The 16,458-nt window shown below is 46.3% G+C and overlaps 1 pseudogene; it reads left to right on the forward strand.

The window, feature by feature from the left end:
• Positions 1 to 3,724: 3,724 nt before the first annotated feature.
• LOC106993002 (high mobility group protein B1 pseudogene) lies at positions 3,725 to 4,418 on the forward strand (annotated as a pseudogene).
• Positions 4,419 to 16,458: the final 12,040 nt, after the last annotated feature.

A 16,458-nucleotide genomic window follows, 5' to 3' on the forward strand; every position in this document is an offset into this window, starting at 1 on the left:
ATCCTTGGAAGTACCTATACTTCCAAGTATAACCCTGGCAGGGCCCAGGGCTAGGGGGAGAACAGGTGAGCTCAGTGAGTTCCTTGGTCAGGCTGCTGCTCCTGTTTCACGAAAGAGGATCTCCTGCCTTAGAGGTGAGACCTGACTTTAGGTTAGTTACTTTTGTTCTAAGTCTGCATTTTACTAAGCAATCCTTAGCCCATGGGGACATCGGCCAGTCAGGCCAATTCAGGCATTCCAGTCCATTTTGAATGTCTATCATTCCTCAGTGTAAGTCAGTAAATTGGCATTTGATTTATATGTCCCTCAACATTGTGTAAACTCTCTAAATAGGTGTTTGAGAGATGAGACCTGTCGTAATGGGCCAGCCTGAAAGTGTAAGTCCCACATCTGGGTCCTTGTTTAAATTCCACGAGGTAAAAAGTGAGGAGCTGCTGAAAAGAGGGGAAAGGGTTGGTGCAGGAAGCCAGCTTTGCTCACATTCAGGAGAATTATATTATCCGCACAAGGCGGAAAGTGCTAAACTGTAGAAGAGTGATACGTGCACTGGATGCTGTGAGTTCAGAAGAAGGTGAGATCACTGGGAGATTAAGGGATGGTACCACAGAGGAGTCGAGTAGGACTTGCAAAATGTTTGTGCTATCAGTAGGTGGAGATGCAGGAGATGGAGAGGAACTACCCACTGTTTCGGTGGTTCGCCTCTGGAGCCTACACAGAACATACAGTCATCTGATCTCTTAGGAATTGAGACAATGGAAAGACGTTGTGGCAGGAGAGGGAAGTGGTAGGCCTCAGAGACAAGGAAGGAAAAATCAACTATTTATTCACCAGTTTATTTGTTCAACCTTTATTGAGCATCTTCTATGTGCCAGGCACTGAGCTAGGCCTGGGAATACAGCAATATACAAAACAAACAAAAGCCCTGCCCTCAAAAAGTTTACCTTTTTTTTTTTTTTTTTGAGACAGAGTCTGGCGCTGTCACCTAGGCCGGAGAGTAGTGGCGCAATCTCAGCTCACTGCAACCTTCAGGCATGCACCACCACGCCTGGCTAATTTTTTTTGTATTTTTAGTAGAGATGGGGTTTCACCATGTTGGCCAGAGGCTGTTCTTGAACTCCTGACCTTGAGTGATCTGCTAGCCTCAGCCTCCAAAAGTGCTGGGATTACAGATGTTAGCCACCATGTCTGGCCAGAAGTTTACATTCCCATGAGGAAAGAGAGAGAGACAAACAATGAATGAATGATGAACAAATGAATAAGCTATCTAGTATGTTGATAATGACAAGTGCTATGGAGAAAATTAAAACAAGGGGACCGGGCGTGGTGGCTCACACCTGTAATCCCAGCACTTTGGGAAGCCAAGGCGGGTGGATCACGAGGTCAGGAGATCGAGACCATCTTGGCCAACATGGTGAAACCCCGTCTCTACTAAAATACAAAAAATTAGCTGGGGGTAGTGATGCGTTCCTGTAATCCCAGTGACTTGGGAGGCTGAGGCAGGGGAATCGCATGAACCCGGGCAGCGGAGGTTGTAGTGAGTTGAGATCGTGCCACTGCACTCCAGCCTGGTGACAGAGCAAGAGTCTGTCTCAAAAAAAAAAAAAAAAAAGTTAAAACAAGGGGTAGGAGGCAGGAGGAAGTACAGAGGTTTTCCTCTAAATTTTAAATAAATTTTGTGGAAGTGAGTGATATAAAGGTAAAAGGGGGCCGGGTGTGATGGCTCACGCCTGTAATTCCAGCGCTTTGGGAGGCTGAGGCAGGGGGATCACCTTAGGTCAGGAGTTCGAGACCAGCCTGGCCAACATGGTGAAACCCCGTCTCTACTAAAAATACAAAACTTAGCCAGGCATGGTGGCAGGTGCCTGTAATCCCAGCTACTCAGTAGGCTGAGGCAAGAGAATTGTTTGAACCCGGGAGGTGGAGGTTGTGGTGACCTGAGATTGTGCCATTGCACTCCAGCCTGGGCAACAAGAGGAAACTCCGTCTCAAAAAAAAAAAAAAAAAAAGGTAAAAGGGACACAAAATCTTTGTGATCATTTTCTGTGAGTTGGGGTAGCTAGCTGACCAGGTTGTGTCCCAGAAGATAAAGCGTGTTTGTGAATATGACTCAATCCCTGGGGAAAAATAAGCCAAGATCTCCAAAGGAGATATTTTCTCTGAAAGCCAGAAAAGCCAGTTGCAATGATAGAGCAAAATGGATTTTATCCTAAACCCCAAATATAAACACTATATAGTTCTAAGAAAATAACAGTGTTGACGTGGTGAGATGTGATAGATGTAAGTACAGAAGAGGAAGGAGCTGAAGACTCACTTTTCTCGGCTCCTTTTCCTGCCCAGCGGGTGGAGGCTGGGCGGGGGGAGGGGAGGAAACCAGGTCATGAGATGGTGTGGCTGTGGAATCTGTGGAGACCACGTGTGTTTCCTCAGGAGATTCCCTGTTCACAGATACAGGTATGAGTCTGGAGGGACTACAAGTTGAGGTCTCAGGCTGACCACCTGGCTCTCCACGGCACTATTTTTTGAACCAAGAGTTTCAGAGCTATAAAGTTTATGCCAGAGATGAAATCGGGACACACAAAAATTTGGCATTCTGAAGACATTTTGATGGTTTATGAGAATCATGGGCTAGAATAGCAGAAGGAAATAAAAGTTTGCGGTTGAGGAGTAAAGATCAAATACGGGACAGTAGGAATACTAGTGTTAACAGATAGTATCCATTATAACCTACCTAAGAGAGACAGCAGGCTCCCAAGAATTTGCACTGGCCGGGTGCGGTGGCTCACGCCTGTTATTCCAACACTTTGGAAGGCCAAAGCTGGAGGACTGGTTGAGCCTAGGAGTTCGAGAATAGCCTGGGTAACATAGTAAGACCCTGTCTCTACAGAAAAATACAAAAATTAGCTGGGCATGGTGGCGCACACCAGTAGTACCAGTTACTTGGAATAACAGTACCTGTTATTCCAGCACTTTGGAAGGCTAAAGCTGGAGGATTGGTTGAGCCTAGGAGTTTGAGACTAGCCTGAGTAACATAAGTCCCTGTCTCTACAAAACATACAAAACTTAGTTGGGCATGGTGGCACACGCCAGTAGTACCAGTTACTTGGGAGGCTGAGGAGGGAGGATTGCTTGAGCCCAGGAGGTTGAGACTGCAGTGAGCCGTGATTGCACCACTGCACTCCAGCCTCCAGTGACAGAGCAAGACCTTGTCTCAAAAAAAAAAAAAAAAAAAAAAGGCTCTAACAGCCATTGCAGTACATTGAGCTCCATAGAGACAGCGCTGGGGCAAGTGAGAACCGGACGGGCACTGGGCGACTCTGTGCCTCACTGAGGAGAAATAACTAAACGTGGGCAAAGAGATCCTAAGAAGCCGAGAGGCAAAATGTCATCATATGCATTTTTTGTGCAAACTTGTTGGGAGGAGCATAAGAAGCAGCACCCAGATGCTTCAGTCAGCTTCTCAGGGTTTTCTTTTCTTTTTTTTTTTTTTTTTTTTGAGACGGAGTCTGGCTCTGTCACCCAGGCTGGAGTGCAGTGGCGCGATCTCGGCTCACTGCAAGCTCCGCCTCCTGGGTTTACGCCATTCTCCTGCCTCAGCCTCCCGAGTAGCTGGGACTACAGGCGCCCGCCACCTCGCCCGGCTAGTTTTTTGTATTTTTTAGTAGAGACGGGGTTTCACCGTGTTAGCCAGGATGGTCTCGATCTCCTGACCTCGTGATCCGCCCGTCTCGGCCTCCCAAAGTGCTGGGATTACAGGCTTGAGCCACTGCGCCCGGCCAGTTTCTCAGAGTTTTCTAAGAAGCGCTCAGAGAGGTGGAAGACCATGTCTGCTAAAGAGAAAGGAAAATTCGAAGATACCGCAAAGGCGAACAAGGCCCATTATGAAAGAGAAATGAAAACCTGTATCGCTCCCAAAGGGTAGACAAAAAAGAAGTTCAAAGATCCCAATGTGCCCAAGGGGCCTCCTTTGGCCTCTTCCTGTTCTGCTCTGAGTATGGCCCAAAAAGCAAAGGAGAACATCCTGGCCTGTCCATTGGTGATGTTGCGAAGACACTGGGAGACATGTGGAATAACACTGCTGCAGATGACAAGCAGCCTTACGACAAGAAGGCTGCGAAGCTGAAGGAAAAATAAGAAAAGGAAATTGCTGCATATCGAGCTGAAGGAAAGCCTGATACAGCAAAAAAGGGAGTTGTCAAGGCCGAAAAAAGCAAGAAAAGGAAGAGGAGGAAGATGAGGAAGATGAAGAGGAGGAAGATGAAGAAGATGATCATGATGAATAAGTTGGTTCTAGCGCAGTTTTCTTTTCTTGTCTATAAAGCATTTAACCCCCCTGTACACAACTCCTTTTAAAGAAAAAAATTGAAATGTAAGGCTGTGTAAGATTTGTTTTTAAACTGTGCAGTGTCTTTTTTTGTATAGTTAACATACTACCAAATGCATCTTTAGATAGCCCTGTCCTGGTGGTATTTTCAGTAGCCACTAACCTTGCCTGGTACGGTATGGGGGTTGTAAATTGGCATGGAAATTTAAAGCAGGTTCTTGTTGGTGCACAGCACAAATTAGTTATATATGGGGATGGTAGTTTTTTCATCTTCCGTTGTCTCTGATGCAGCTTATACAAAGTAATTGTTCTGTTAACTGAATACCACTCTGTAATCGCAAAACAAAAAAAAAGTTGCAGCTGTTTTGTTGATATTGTGACATTCTGAATGCTTCTAATAGGTTTTTTTAATTAAAAATTAAAAGGCCAGATGTGGTGGCTCATTTCTTTTTTTTTTTTTTTTTTTTTGAGACGGAGTGTCGCTCTGTCGCCCAGGCTGGAGTGCAGTGGCCGGATCTCAGCTCACTGCAAGCTCCGCCTCCCGGGTTCACACCATTCTCCGGCCTCAGCGTCCTGAGTAGCTGGGACTACAGGCGCCCGCCACCGCGCCCGGCTAGTTTTTTGTATTTTTTAGTAGAGACGGGGTTTCACCGTGTTAGCCAGGATGGTCTCGATCTCCTGACCTCGTGATCCGCCCGTCTCGGCCTCCCACAGTGCTGGGATTACAGGCTTGAGCCACCGCGCCCGGCCGTGGTGGCTCATTTCTGTAATCCCAGCACTTTGGGAGGTGAAGTGGGCAGATCATTTGACGTCAGGAGTTTGAGACCAGGCTGACCAACATGGTAAAACCCCATGTCTACTAAAAATATTTTAAAAATTAGCCAGGCGTGGTGGCTTATGCCTGTAGTCCCAGCTGCTCAGGAGGCTGAGGCAGATGAATTGCTTTAACCCAAGAGATGGAAGTTGCAGTGAGCCAAGATTGCGCTACTGCATTCTAGCCTGGGCGACTAAGAGACTCTAAAAAAAAAAGTGCTCTATAGATGTTTATTGAATGAGTGAATAAATGCATTAATGAATGGATGGGTGGTCTGTCTAATCCTGAGCTTGCCATGACAAGCCTGGAGAACAGAGATCTAGCCTATACCCTCTTTTTAATGGATTCCCCTTCATTGTAGGGTTTCCGCAAGGAGACAACTACTGTTCAAAGTATAGCCTTATACTGTTCTGCTGAACTGATCTGCTTACACCTTACACTGTTCAGTAGCGGATGGTGAGGCGTTTAAAGGCAATCTTCAGTCACCAACAAAATAGGGCCTACTATTTATGTGGTAATGCTTGTACACTGAGTTTGTCACGTCCTTATGACAAATTTGGACCAAGGTTGTTGGTCTGAGACAAGACCCAGTCTGCCCAGAAACTGCCTGGGGCCTTCCCCAGCCCGGATTCCTTGAGTCAGTTCATGCCCCCATGTTCCTGCGATTCTCTTTGCCTGGAAGAAAAACTCCCCATCATTAATGGGAATGGGTGATTTTCTACTTGCTTTTGAGCTCTATTTTATAAGCTGACAGTTTTCTGAGATTCCCAAGGACAAAATGTAGCAGTTTCCCATCTGTGGGTTATCTTACATTTTTAAGTGGCAGACCTGTGTTTCAAGCCAGGATGTCCTGACAGGAAACCTGAATAATATATTGCTCTTTCTTCCTGCTGGTGTGTTTTGGGTGGATGTGTGGGAGCCACAAACGTGCAGTAGCTTCTTGCTGCTTCCAACAGTCTGTGGTGTTCATTATCTTCTGGTTGGGGTTTTCCTTTGAGAATAAGCCAGCAAGGAATGAATGTCGAGGTATGGTTCCTGGTAACGCTGTGCGTGTGTAATGGGGAGTGAGCATGCTGCCTCCACGGAGTCTTCTGCTCCGTGTGCCTAGTGAATTGAACAACGCTCAAGGGAAGACATGTTCTGGCCCAGCATTCTCTGGGGAGTATATGGTATGGTTCTAGACACCTGAATCTCTGCCAAGCTCAGTGTCTCTCCAAATGACTTGCTTTTAGACTCACATTTGATTTGAGCAAAATCTTTCACTGAACACACCTGGCAGACATCTCAAATTTCCTGCACATTAGCCAAGGAATTTTAGCTAATGAAAGCTGAAAGCTATGACACTGTTATGACAAAATTAATACCCTGAAAGGCTAATTAATCTTATATGAATTACATTACCTAGAGTTTGAACTTTGGCCATTATCTTTGCAGTATAAAAGCTATTTCCCCAAAACCTTAATAAAGAAAAAAACCTATTCCCATAAATCATATTTCCAACCCATAACACCATGAAAATGTCCACAACACAGTGATATAATTGATACCTTGAAAATGGCTTTTTAAAAACAAAACCAATTAGGCCAGGCACTAATGACCCGGCTTGATGACCTGAAGGTATCCTAACACGGCTGTTAGAGATTTAAGGGCAGAGGCTGAGTCTCGGTGTTTGTTTCTGTCCGGAGCACAGGGCCTCAGACAGTGATGGATACATATTGGGTGTTGATTAACAAGTCCCTGAATTACTGAATGGAAATTTACTGGTGCTCACTGCACCACTAGACTCCACACACAAATAGACCTGCCCCGTGGGATTCTTCACAACAGCAAATATTTTATGAGAGCTGTCACTCCAAGTTGATTGGATGGACAAAGTGAAACCACAGAATTGGGCTTTAAAACCAAATAGGTTTACTCTGCTAAATTTTACAACTGGGATCTTCTGCTCTGGGTGGAGGCTCGGACAAAATAACTTCAAATTTGAGGTTTGTAGTTCTATGAAAAGAGGGTTTTTTTGTTTGTTTGTTTTTTGTTTTTGTTTTTGTTTTAAGACAGATGAACCCAGCAGGCAAGCTGGCAGGAAGTCTGACTGCAGTACTTGCCTGAGAGGATGACACAGGCCAAATGAGAGAGAAGGAAAACAACGAGGCAGCCAGAGCTAGTAAAGCACTTTGCAAAGTAGCTGCAGAGCTTTCCAGGATTTTCTGGAAAAAGGAAGAAAAGGAGAGTAAAGGGCAGGAAGAGGATTGGTTAACAACTGGATTCAGAAATGCCGACGAGTGGATTTGCCTCTTGGTTTTGTTTCTCTAAGTCAGGGATAAGGAAAGAGGGTACACTTGGCCTGGTGCTGCCTGCTGGCAGGGCTCCCTTCCGCAGTCTGTGCTGAAGCCATCCTTAGAGCTGCCAGGGTGTCCCGAGGCCTGCTGCCCTGTGCAACTCATTGGAAAAGGGGACAGACTGCCCTCCAAAGATGTCTAAGGCACATGGTACAGTGGAAGGAAGGGACAGCAGCTTTGTTTAATGTCACGTTGCTTAAAAAATGTTTATATGCGGCCGGGCGCGGTGGCTCAAGCCTGTAATCCCAGCACTTTGGGAGGCCGAGACGGGCGGATCACGAGGTCAGGAGATCGAGACCATCCTGGCTAACACAATGAAACCCCGTCTCCACTAAAAATACAAAAAAATTAGCCGGGCGTGGTGGTGGCGCCTGTAGTCCCAGCTACTCGGGAGGCTGAGGCAGGAGAATGGCGGGAACCTGGGAGGCGGAGCTTGCAGTGAGCCGAGATCGCGCCACTGCACTCCAGCCTGGGCGACAGAGCGAGACTCCGCCTCAAAAAAAAAAAAAAAAAAATGTTTATATGCATTTGCTTTTTTGAACAGGTAGTTTATATGGTTCAAAACTTTAAAAAAAAATGAAAAGATGTACATGTCTCCTGTCCCTGTCCCCCAAATGCCCAGTTCCCCTACCCTAAATAGATAACCCTGTTATAAGGTTTTTATTTATCCTTCTAACATTGTTTTTCTGCACATACAAGCTAAAACAAATCTATACCCTTCCTTACTCCATTTTAACATAAATGGTGCCAGTCTGTACACGTTCTACACGTTTGTTGGGTTTTTCCCCCACTTTAACACTCTATCTTGGTGTCATTTCCTTATTGGTATATGACAATATCCTCATTTTTATCTATCTTTGTGGCTGCAGAGTATTACATTGTATGGACGTACTGTAATTTAACTGGTTCCCATCGAGGGGTGTTTAGGTGTTTCCAGTCTTTTGGCATTACAAATAAAAGCATGGACTTTAGAGACATGTGCTTTCAAACCCCAGTCCCGACGCCTACTAGATGATTGACAATGGGTCTTAATTGCCCCCTCTGTAAAGAGGAATTTTTTGTTTGTTTGAGACAGAGTTTTGCTCTTGTTGCCCAGGCTAGAGTGCAATAGCGCGATCTCAGCTCACTGCCTCCTGGGTTCAAGCGATTCTCCAGCCTCAGCCTCCCGAGTAGTTGGGAGTACAGGCATGTGCCACCATGCCTGGCTAATTTTGTATTTTTAGTAGAAACGGGGTTTTGTCATGTTGGTTAGGCTGGTCTGGAACTGCTGACCTCAGGCGATCCACCCCCCTGGACCCTCAAAGTGTTGGGATTACAGGCATGAGCCACCATGCCTGGCCAGGAATTATTTTATGTTTATTTCACCTGTCCCTTAACATTGCTGTGAAAGACTCATATACAAAGAACTTGAGAAATCCTAGGTGCTCAGTGAAAACAATATACCTTACAATGAAGCATATTCAAATTTATTCTTGAAAAAGAGAATACTGATCAGGAGCCCTGGCTCATGCCTGTAATCCCCATGCTTTGGGAGGCCAAGGTCTCAAGAAGGACTGCTTGAGACAGGAATTCAAGACCAGACTGAGCAACAGAACAAGACCCTATCTCTTCACAAGTAAAAATAAAAAAACTAGCCAGGCATGGTGGCACATGCCTATAATCCCAGCTACTTAGAAGGCTGAAGCAGGAGGATCTCTTCAGACCACTACTGCACTCCAGCCTGGGTGAAAGAGCAAGACCCTGCCCCCCCAAAAAATGTGTTTGATTGTTTTTTGAGACAGTCTTGCTCTGTCACCCAGGCTGGAGTGCAGTGATGCAATCTCGGCTCACTGCAACCTCTGCCCTCTGGGTTCAAGTGATTCTCCTGCCTCAGCCTCTCGACTAGCTGGGATTACAGGTGTGCAACACTACACCTGGCTAATTTTTGTATTTTTAGTAGAGAGGGCGTTTTGCCAGGAGGTGGAGGTTGCAGTGAGCCACGATCATGCCACTGCACTCCAGCCTGGACAACAGAGCAAGACTCCGTCTCAAAAAAAAAAAAAAAATGTGGCTCCTGAAAAATTGTTAACATGATTCACTTTATATTTCTATTGACAGCATCTTCTATCCACTTTCCTACATAATCATCCTTCACTTGGGTGAAGACAGTCTCTGTGATCACCTGAGTTTTCTCCTCTCCAGTTATGTCACACTGTTTGTGCCTTTTTTAAAATTATTTATTTGTTTGTTTATTTATTTATTTTTTTGAAACGGAGTCTGGCACTGTTGCCCAGGCTGGAGTGCAGTGGCACAATCTCGGCTCACTGCAAGCTCTGCCTCCCGGGTTAACGCCATTCTCCTGCCTCAGCCTCCCTAGAAGCTGGGACTACAGGCGCCCGCCACCACGCCTGGCTAATTTTTTTGTATTTTCAGTAGAGATGGGGTTTCACCATGCTCTCCAGGATGGTCTCCATCTCCTGACCTTGTGATCTGCCCACCTCAGCCTCCTAAAGTGCTGGGATTACAGGTGTGAGCCACTGTGCCTGGCCTACGCCTTTTATTTTTTATTTTTTTTATTTTTTATTTATTTATTTTTTTTGAGACGGAGTCTCGCTCTGTCGCCCAGGCTGGAGTGCAGTGGCCGGATCTTGGCTCACTGCAAGCTCCGCCTCCCAGGTTCACGCCATTCTCCTGCCTCAGCCTACGGAGTAGCTGGGACTACAGGCACCCGCCACCTCGCCCGGCTAGTTTTTTGTATTTTTTAGTAGAGATGGGGTTTCACCGTGTTAGCCAGGATGGTCTCGATCTCCTGACCTCGTGATCCACCCGTCTCGGCCTCCCAAAGTGCTGGGATTACAGGCGTGAGCCACCACGCCCGGCCTATTTTTTATTTTATACTTTTTTTCAGACGGGTCTCACTCTGTCGCCAGGCTGGAGTGCAGTGGCGCAATCTCGGCTCACTGCATACTCCGCCTCCCAGGTTCAAGCAATTCTCCTGCCTCAATCTCCTGAGTAGCTGGTACTACAGGCATGCACCACCACACCCAGCTAATTTTTGTATTTTTGGTAGACAGGGTTTCACCATGTTGGCCAGGATGGTCTCAATCTCTTGACCCTGTGATCCGCCCGCCTCAGCCTCCCAAAGTACTGGAATTACAGGTGTGAGCCACCACACCTAGCCTGCTTGCTCCTTTCAAATCTGTTAATAAAGTGAAACCTCCTGAATTGAGATCATCCCAAGACCTCACTGCCTTGAACATGCTCAGTTCCCTCCACTCTTCCTCACAGATGATTTCTCATAGGACCAAATTTTGTCATCCTTGTTGTCCACATCTCAATATTCTCTAGCTTATGGCTATCTCTATCCCTCTTGCCCTCCAAAATGAGACCACAGGCAGGGCACAGTGGCTCACGCTTGTAATCCCAACACTTTGGGAAGCCAAGGCAGGCAGATCGCTTGAGCCTAGAAGTTGGACATCAGCCTGGGCAATGAGGTGAGACCCCTTCTCTACCAAAAAAAGAAAAAAAGAAAAGAAAAAAAAGAAAGAAAGAAAAAGAAAGAAAAGGAAAATACATATATATCTATATCTATATATCTATATCTATATCTATATATATATATATTTTTTTTTTTTTTTTCCTTGAGAAGGAGTCTTGCTCTTTCACTCAGGCTGGAGTGCAGTGGTGCGATCTCCACTCACTGCAAGCTCCGCCTCCCGGGTTCACGCCATTCTCCTGCCTCAGCCTCCGGAGTAGCTGGGACTACAGGTGCCCGCCACCACGCCTGGCTAATTTTTTGTATTTTTAGTAGAGACGGGGTTTCACCATGTTGACCACGATGGTCTCGATCTCCTGACCTCGTGATCCGCCCGCCTCAGCCTCCCAAAGTGCTGGGATTACAGGCATGAGCCACCGCGCCCAGCCTGAAAATAAATTTTAAAAAAAGGGGAGACACAATCCTCCAGAGAACCATTGCAGATGTCCCAGAAAGGTGATGCTCCCAAGTGCACAGGGACAGAAAGTAGACTGGTGGTTGCCAGGAGCTGGGTAGAGGGGAATGAGGGAGGAGTTGTTTCATGGGTACAGAGTTTCAATTTAGGATGATGGCAGAGTTCTAGAGATGGATGATGGTGGTGAGTGCACAACCATGTGACTATATTTAGTGCCACTAAACTGTACACTTAAACAATTGGTTAAAATAGGGCCGGGCACAGTGGCTCACGCCTGTAATCCCAGCACTTTGGGAGGCCGAGGCAGGCGGATCACGAGGTCAGGAGATCGAGACCATCCTGGCTAACACGGTGAAACCCTGTCGTACTAAAAAATACAAAAAAATTAGCCAGGCGTGGTGGGGGGCACCTGTAGTCCCAGCTACTCGGGAGGCTGAGGTAGGAGAATGGCATGAACCCGGGACACGGAGCTTGCAGTGAGCCGAGATTGTGGCACTGCACTCCAGCCTGGGCAACAGTGCCAGACTCTGTCTCAAAAAAAAAAGAAAGTTTTCGCTGACTGGAAAATGCATGCTGCCTTGCGGCAGAGTCCTGGGCATCTGTGAGGGCCTGCACTGACCTCTGAAGTATCTCTATGTCCGAGAGCGTGCAACAATAAATAGCAAATAAAAACATCATGACAGGTTGAGAGATAGACTGCAGAAAAAAAATTAAAGAGCTTTTTTCCTCCTTTTATGAGAAAGGGGCCCATATTTTCATTTTCCCCTGGGTCCCAAAAATTATGTAGCCAATCCTGCTGGCAGATAAAACATTCCTGAAGGAGGTAGCTAGACGTCTAAGAATATTCTGGGGTATTGTGGCTTAAGTATGTCAGCCCTGTCCAAATGTAGAACAATGCTGGGGGCTATTTCAAGCTACGTGAAATGTCAACACCTGTGGGAAAGGACTATTAGCAAAGCTAATGTGCAGAGTCTGCACACAGGACAAGGAAAAAGTCAACTTGCTAGGAGAGGTTTGTTGGCTGTTGAGCTTTATCTGGACAAGGGAAAAAATGGGTAGAAAAGGCTCTGGCTAGTTCCTCCTTGAACCAAGAACTCAGCTCTTTTCTCCAGATAGTCTGTGGTCAGATCTAACAATGGAAACTTCAGGAAATCTTGATTTAAAAAGAGAAGGGATCTCCCCACACCTTCTTCAATATTAGGTGTCACCAAATTCTGGCTGTTGATCTGTTAACTCAACAACAACAAAAAATGTCTTTTGTTTATTTTTATGTCTGATTCCAAGGAGAGTTGAACCTATTTAAAGTGGGTCTTGCTTTAAAAAAAAATCACTTCATATGTTTGTTTCTTTTGAATTTTCCATTGGTATTCATTTTCTTATTTATTTGCAAGCACTTCCTACATAGCAAGAATAACAACATTTTGTTTTCATATGTGTTGCAAATAGGTTTTCCCGGTTTGCCTATTGTTTTTTAATCTTGCCCCTTTGGAATACTCCCAAGCCACATCATCTGACGAGAATGGAGGTCACCCTAACAGTGATACTGCAATATCACTAATTCAATAACCACCGAATTTACTGCTAATAATCGCCAACATTTACTGAACATGCACCATATGCTTCATGTGCCATTAATTCACAAAATTACCCTATAAAGTAGGTACTATTTTTAGTTTCATTTTACAGATGAAGAAACAGAAATAGGAGAGGCTAAGTAATGTGTCTAGTCACACAGCCTAGTAAGGGATGGAATGTGGGGCTTGAACCCAGCCCTGACCCTTAAGTCCAGTTTCTAACCCTGCACTGTCCAATACAGTGGCCACAGGTAGCTATAGAGCACTTGAAATGTAGCCAGCCTGATTTCAGAGACCAAATGTAAAAATAAGAATGTGAGATATTTCATTATTAAACTTTTTTTTTCAACAGGGTCTTGCTTTGTCGCCTGGGCTGGAGTGCAGTAGTGTGAACACAGCTCACTGCAGCCTCAACTTCCTGGGTTCAAACGATCCTCCCGCCTCAGCCTTCTGAGTAGCTGGAACCACAGGTGTGTGCCACCATGCCCAGCCTCTCATTATTAATTTAAAAATTGGGGGCCGGGCGCGGTGGCTCACGCCTGTAATCCCAGCACTCTGGGAGGCCGAGGCAGGCAGATCACGAGGTCAGGAGATTGAGACCATCCTGGCCAACATGGTGAAACCCAGTCTCTACTAAAAGTACAAAAAAAAAGAAAATTAGCTGGGCATGGTGGCAGGCGCCTGTAGTCCCAGCTACTCAGGAGGCTGAGGCAGGAGAATGGCGTGAACCCGGGAGGCAGAGCTTGCAGTGAGCTGAGATCACGCCACTGTACTCCAGCCTGGGAGACAGAGCGAGACTCCGTCTCTAAATAAATAAATAAATAAATAAATAAATAAATAAATAAATATTGGCCAGGTGTGGTGGCTTAATGCCTGTAATCCCAGCACTTTGGGAGGCTGAGGCAGGCATATCACCTGAGGTCAGGAGTTTGAGACCATCCTGACCAACATGGTGAAACCCTGTCTGTACTAAAAATACAAAATTAGTCCCGCATGGTGGTGTGCCTGTAATCCCAGCTACCTGGAAGGCTAAGGCAGGAGAATCGCTTGAACCTAGGAGGTTGCAGTGAGCCAAGATCACACCACTGCACGCCAGCCTGGGCAACAAAGCAAGACTGTCTCAAAAAAAAAAAAAAAGTGTGGCTACTGAAATTTTTTTTTTTTTTTTTTTTTTTTTGAGACGGAGTCTCGCTCTGTCACCCAGGCTGGAGTGCAGTGGCCGGATCTCAGCTCACTGCAAGCTCCGCCTCCCGGGTTCACGCCATTCTCCTGCCTCAGCCTCCCGAGTAGCTGGGACTACAGGCGCCCGCCACCTCGCCCGGCTAGTTTTTTGTATTTTTTAGTAGAGACGGGGTTTCACCGTGTTAACCAGGATGGTCTCAATCTCCTGACCTCGTGATCCGCCCATCTCGGCCTCCCAAAGTGCTGGGATTACAGGCTTGAGCCACCGCGCCCGGCCTGAAATTTTTTTTAACATGATTCCTTTTATATTTCTTTTTCTTTTTTTTTTTTTTTTTTTGAGAAGGAGTCTTACTCTGTCACCCAGGCTGGAGTGCAGTGGCCGGATCTCAGCTCACTGCAAGCTCCGCCTCCCGGGTTCACGCCATTCTCCTGCCTCAGCCTCCCGAGTAGCTGGAACTATAGGCACCCGCCACCTCGCCCGGCTAGTTTTTTTTTTTTGTATTTTTTAGTAGGACAGGGTTTCACCGTGTTAGCCAGGATGGTCTCGATCTCCTGACCTCGTGATCTGCCCGCCTCGGCCTCCCAAAGTGCTGGGATTACAGGCTTGAGCCACCGCGCCCGGCCCCAATTCCTTTTATATTTCTATTGACAGCATCTTCTATCTACTTTCCTACATAATCATCCTTCACTTGGGTGAAGACAGTCTGTGTGATCGCCTGAGTCTTCTCTTCTCCAGTTATATCACAAGGCTTGCTCCTTTCAAATCTGTTGATTAACTGAAACCTCTTTGCTTCCTGGTTTTGGTTTTCTTAGGTGAATTGAGATCATCCCAGGACCTCACTGCCTTGAACATGCTCAGTTCCCTCCACTCTTCCTCACAGATGATTTCTCATAGGACCAAATTTTGTCACCCTTGTTGTCCACATCTCAATATTCTCCAGGTTATGGCTATCTCTATCCCTCTTGCCCTCCAAAATGAGACCACAGGCAGGGCACAGTGGCTCACGCTTGTAATCCCAACACTTTGGGAAGCCAAGGCAGGCAGATTGCTTGAGCCTAGAAGTTGGACATCAGCCTGGGCAATGAAGTGAGACCCCTTCTCTACCAAAAAAAAAAAAGAAAAAGAAAAAGAAAAGGAAAAGAAAGAAAAGAAAATAAATTTTTTAAAAAGGGGAGACACAATCCTCCAGAGAACCATTGCAGATGTCCCAGAAAGGTGATGCTCCCAAGTGCACAGGGACAGAAAGTAGACTGGTGGTTGCCAGGAGCTGGGTAGAGGGGAATGAGGGAGGAGTTGTTTCATGGGTACAGAGTTTCAATTTAGGATGATGGCAGAGTTCTAGAGATGGATGATGGTGGTGAGTGCACAACCATGTGATTATATTTAGTGCCACTAAACTGTACACTTAAACAATTGGTTAAAATAAGTTTTATGTTGTGTACATATTACCACAAATACAATAAAATAAATGAAGTTCTCATACCTGAAAAGATTATGCTAAGCGGCCGGGCGTTGTGGCTCACACGCCTGTAATTACAGCAATTTGGGAGGCTGTGGCGGGAGGATCGTTTGAGTTCAGGAGCTGGAGACCAGCGTGGGCAACATGGCGAAACCTCATCTCTACCAAAGGTATAAAAATTAGCTAGGCAGTGGTGGCGGCGCGCCTGTAGTCCCAGCTATTCGGGAGGCTGAGGTGGAAGGATCACTTGAAACCCAGAGGTGGAGGTTGCAGTGAGCCGAGCGCCACTGTGCTCCAGCCTGGGCGACAGAGCGAGACCCTGTCTCAATTAAAGAAAAAATAATAGGCCGGGCGCGGTGGCTCAAGCCTGCAATCCCAGCACTTTGGGAGGCCGAGACGGGCGGATCATGAGGTCAGGAGATCGAGACCATCCTGGCTAACACGGTGAAACCCCGTCTCTACTAAAAAATACAAAAAACAGGGCCGGGCGCGGTGGCTCACGCTTGTAATCCCAGCACTTTGGGAGGCCGGGGCGGGCGGATCACAAGGTCAGGAGATCGAGACCATCCTGGCTAACATGGTGAAACCCCGTCTCTACTAAAAATACAAAAAAATCAGCCGGGCGCGGTGGCGGGCGCCTGTAGTCCCAGCTACTCGAGAGGCTGAGGCAGGAGAATGGCATGATCCCGGGAGGCGGAGCTTGCAGTGAGCCGAGATAGTGCCACTGCACTCCAGCCAGGGGGACAGAGCAAGACTCCGTCTCAAAAAAAAATAAATAAATAAAATAAAATAAAATAAAATAAATAAATAAATAATAAAAAATACAAAAAACTAGCCGGGCG

This window comes from Macaca mulatta, chromosome 13 (assembly GCF_049350105.2).
Source record: "Macaca mulatta isolate MMU2019108-1 chromosome 13, T2T-MMU8v2.0, whole genome shotgun sequence".
In the NCBI taxonomy this organism is placed as follows: Eukaryota; Metazoa; Chordata; class Mammalia; order Primates; family Cercopithecidae; genus Macaca; species Macaca mulatta.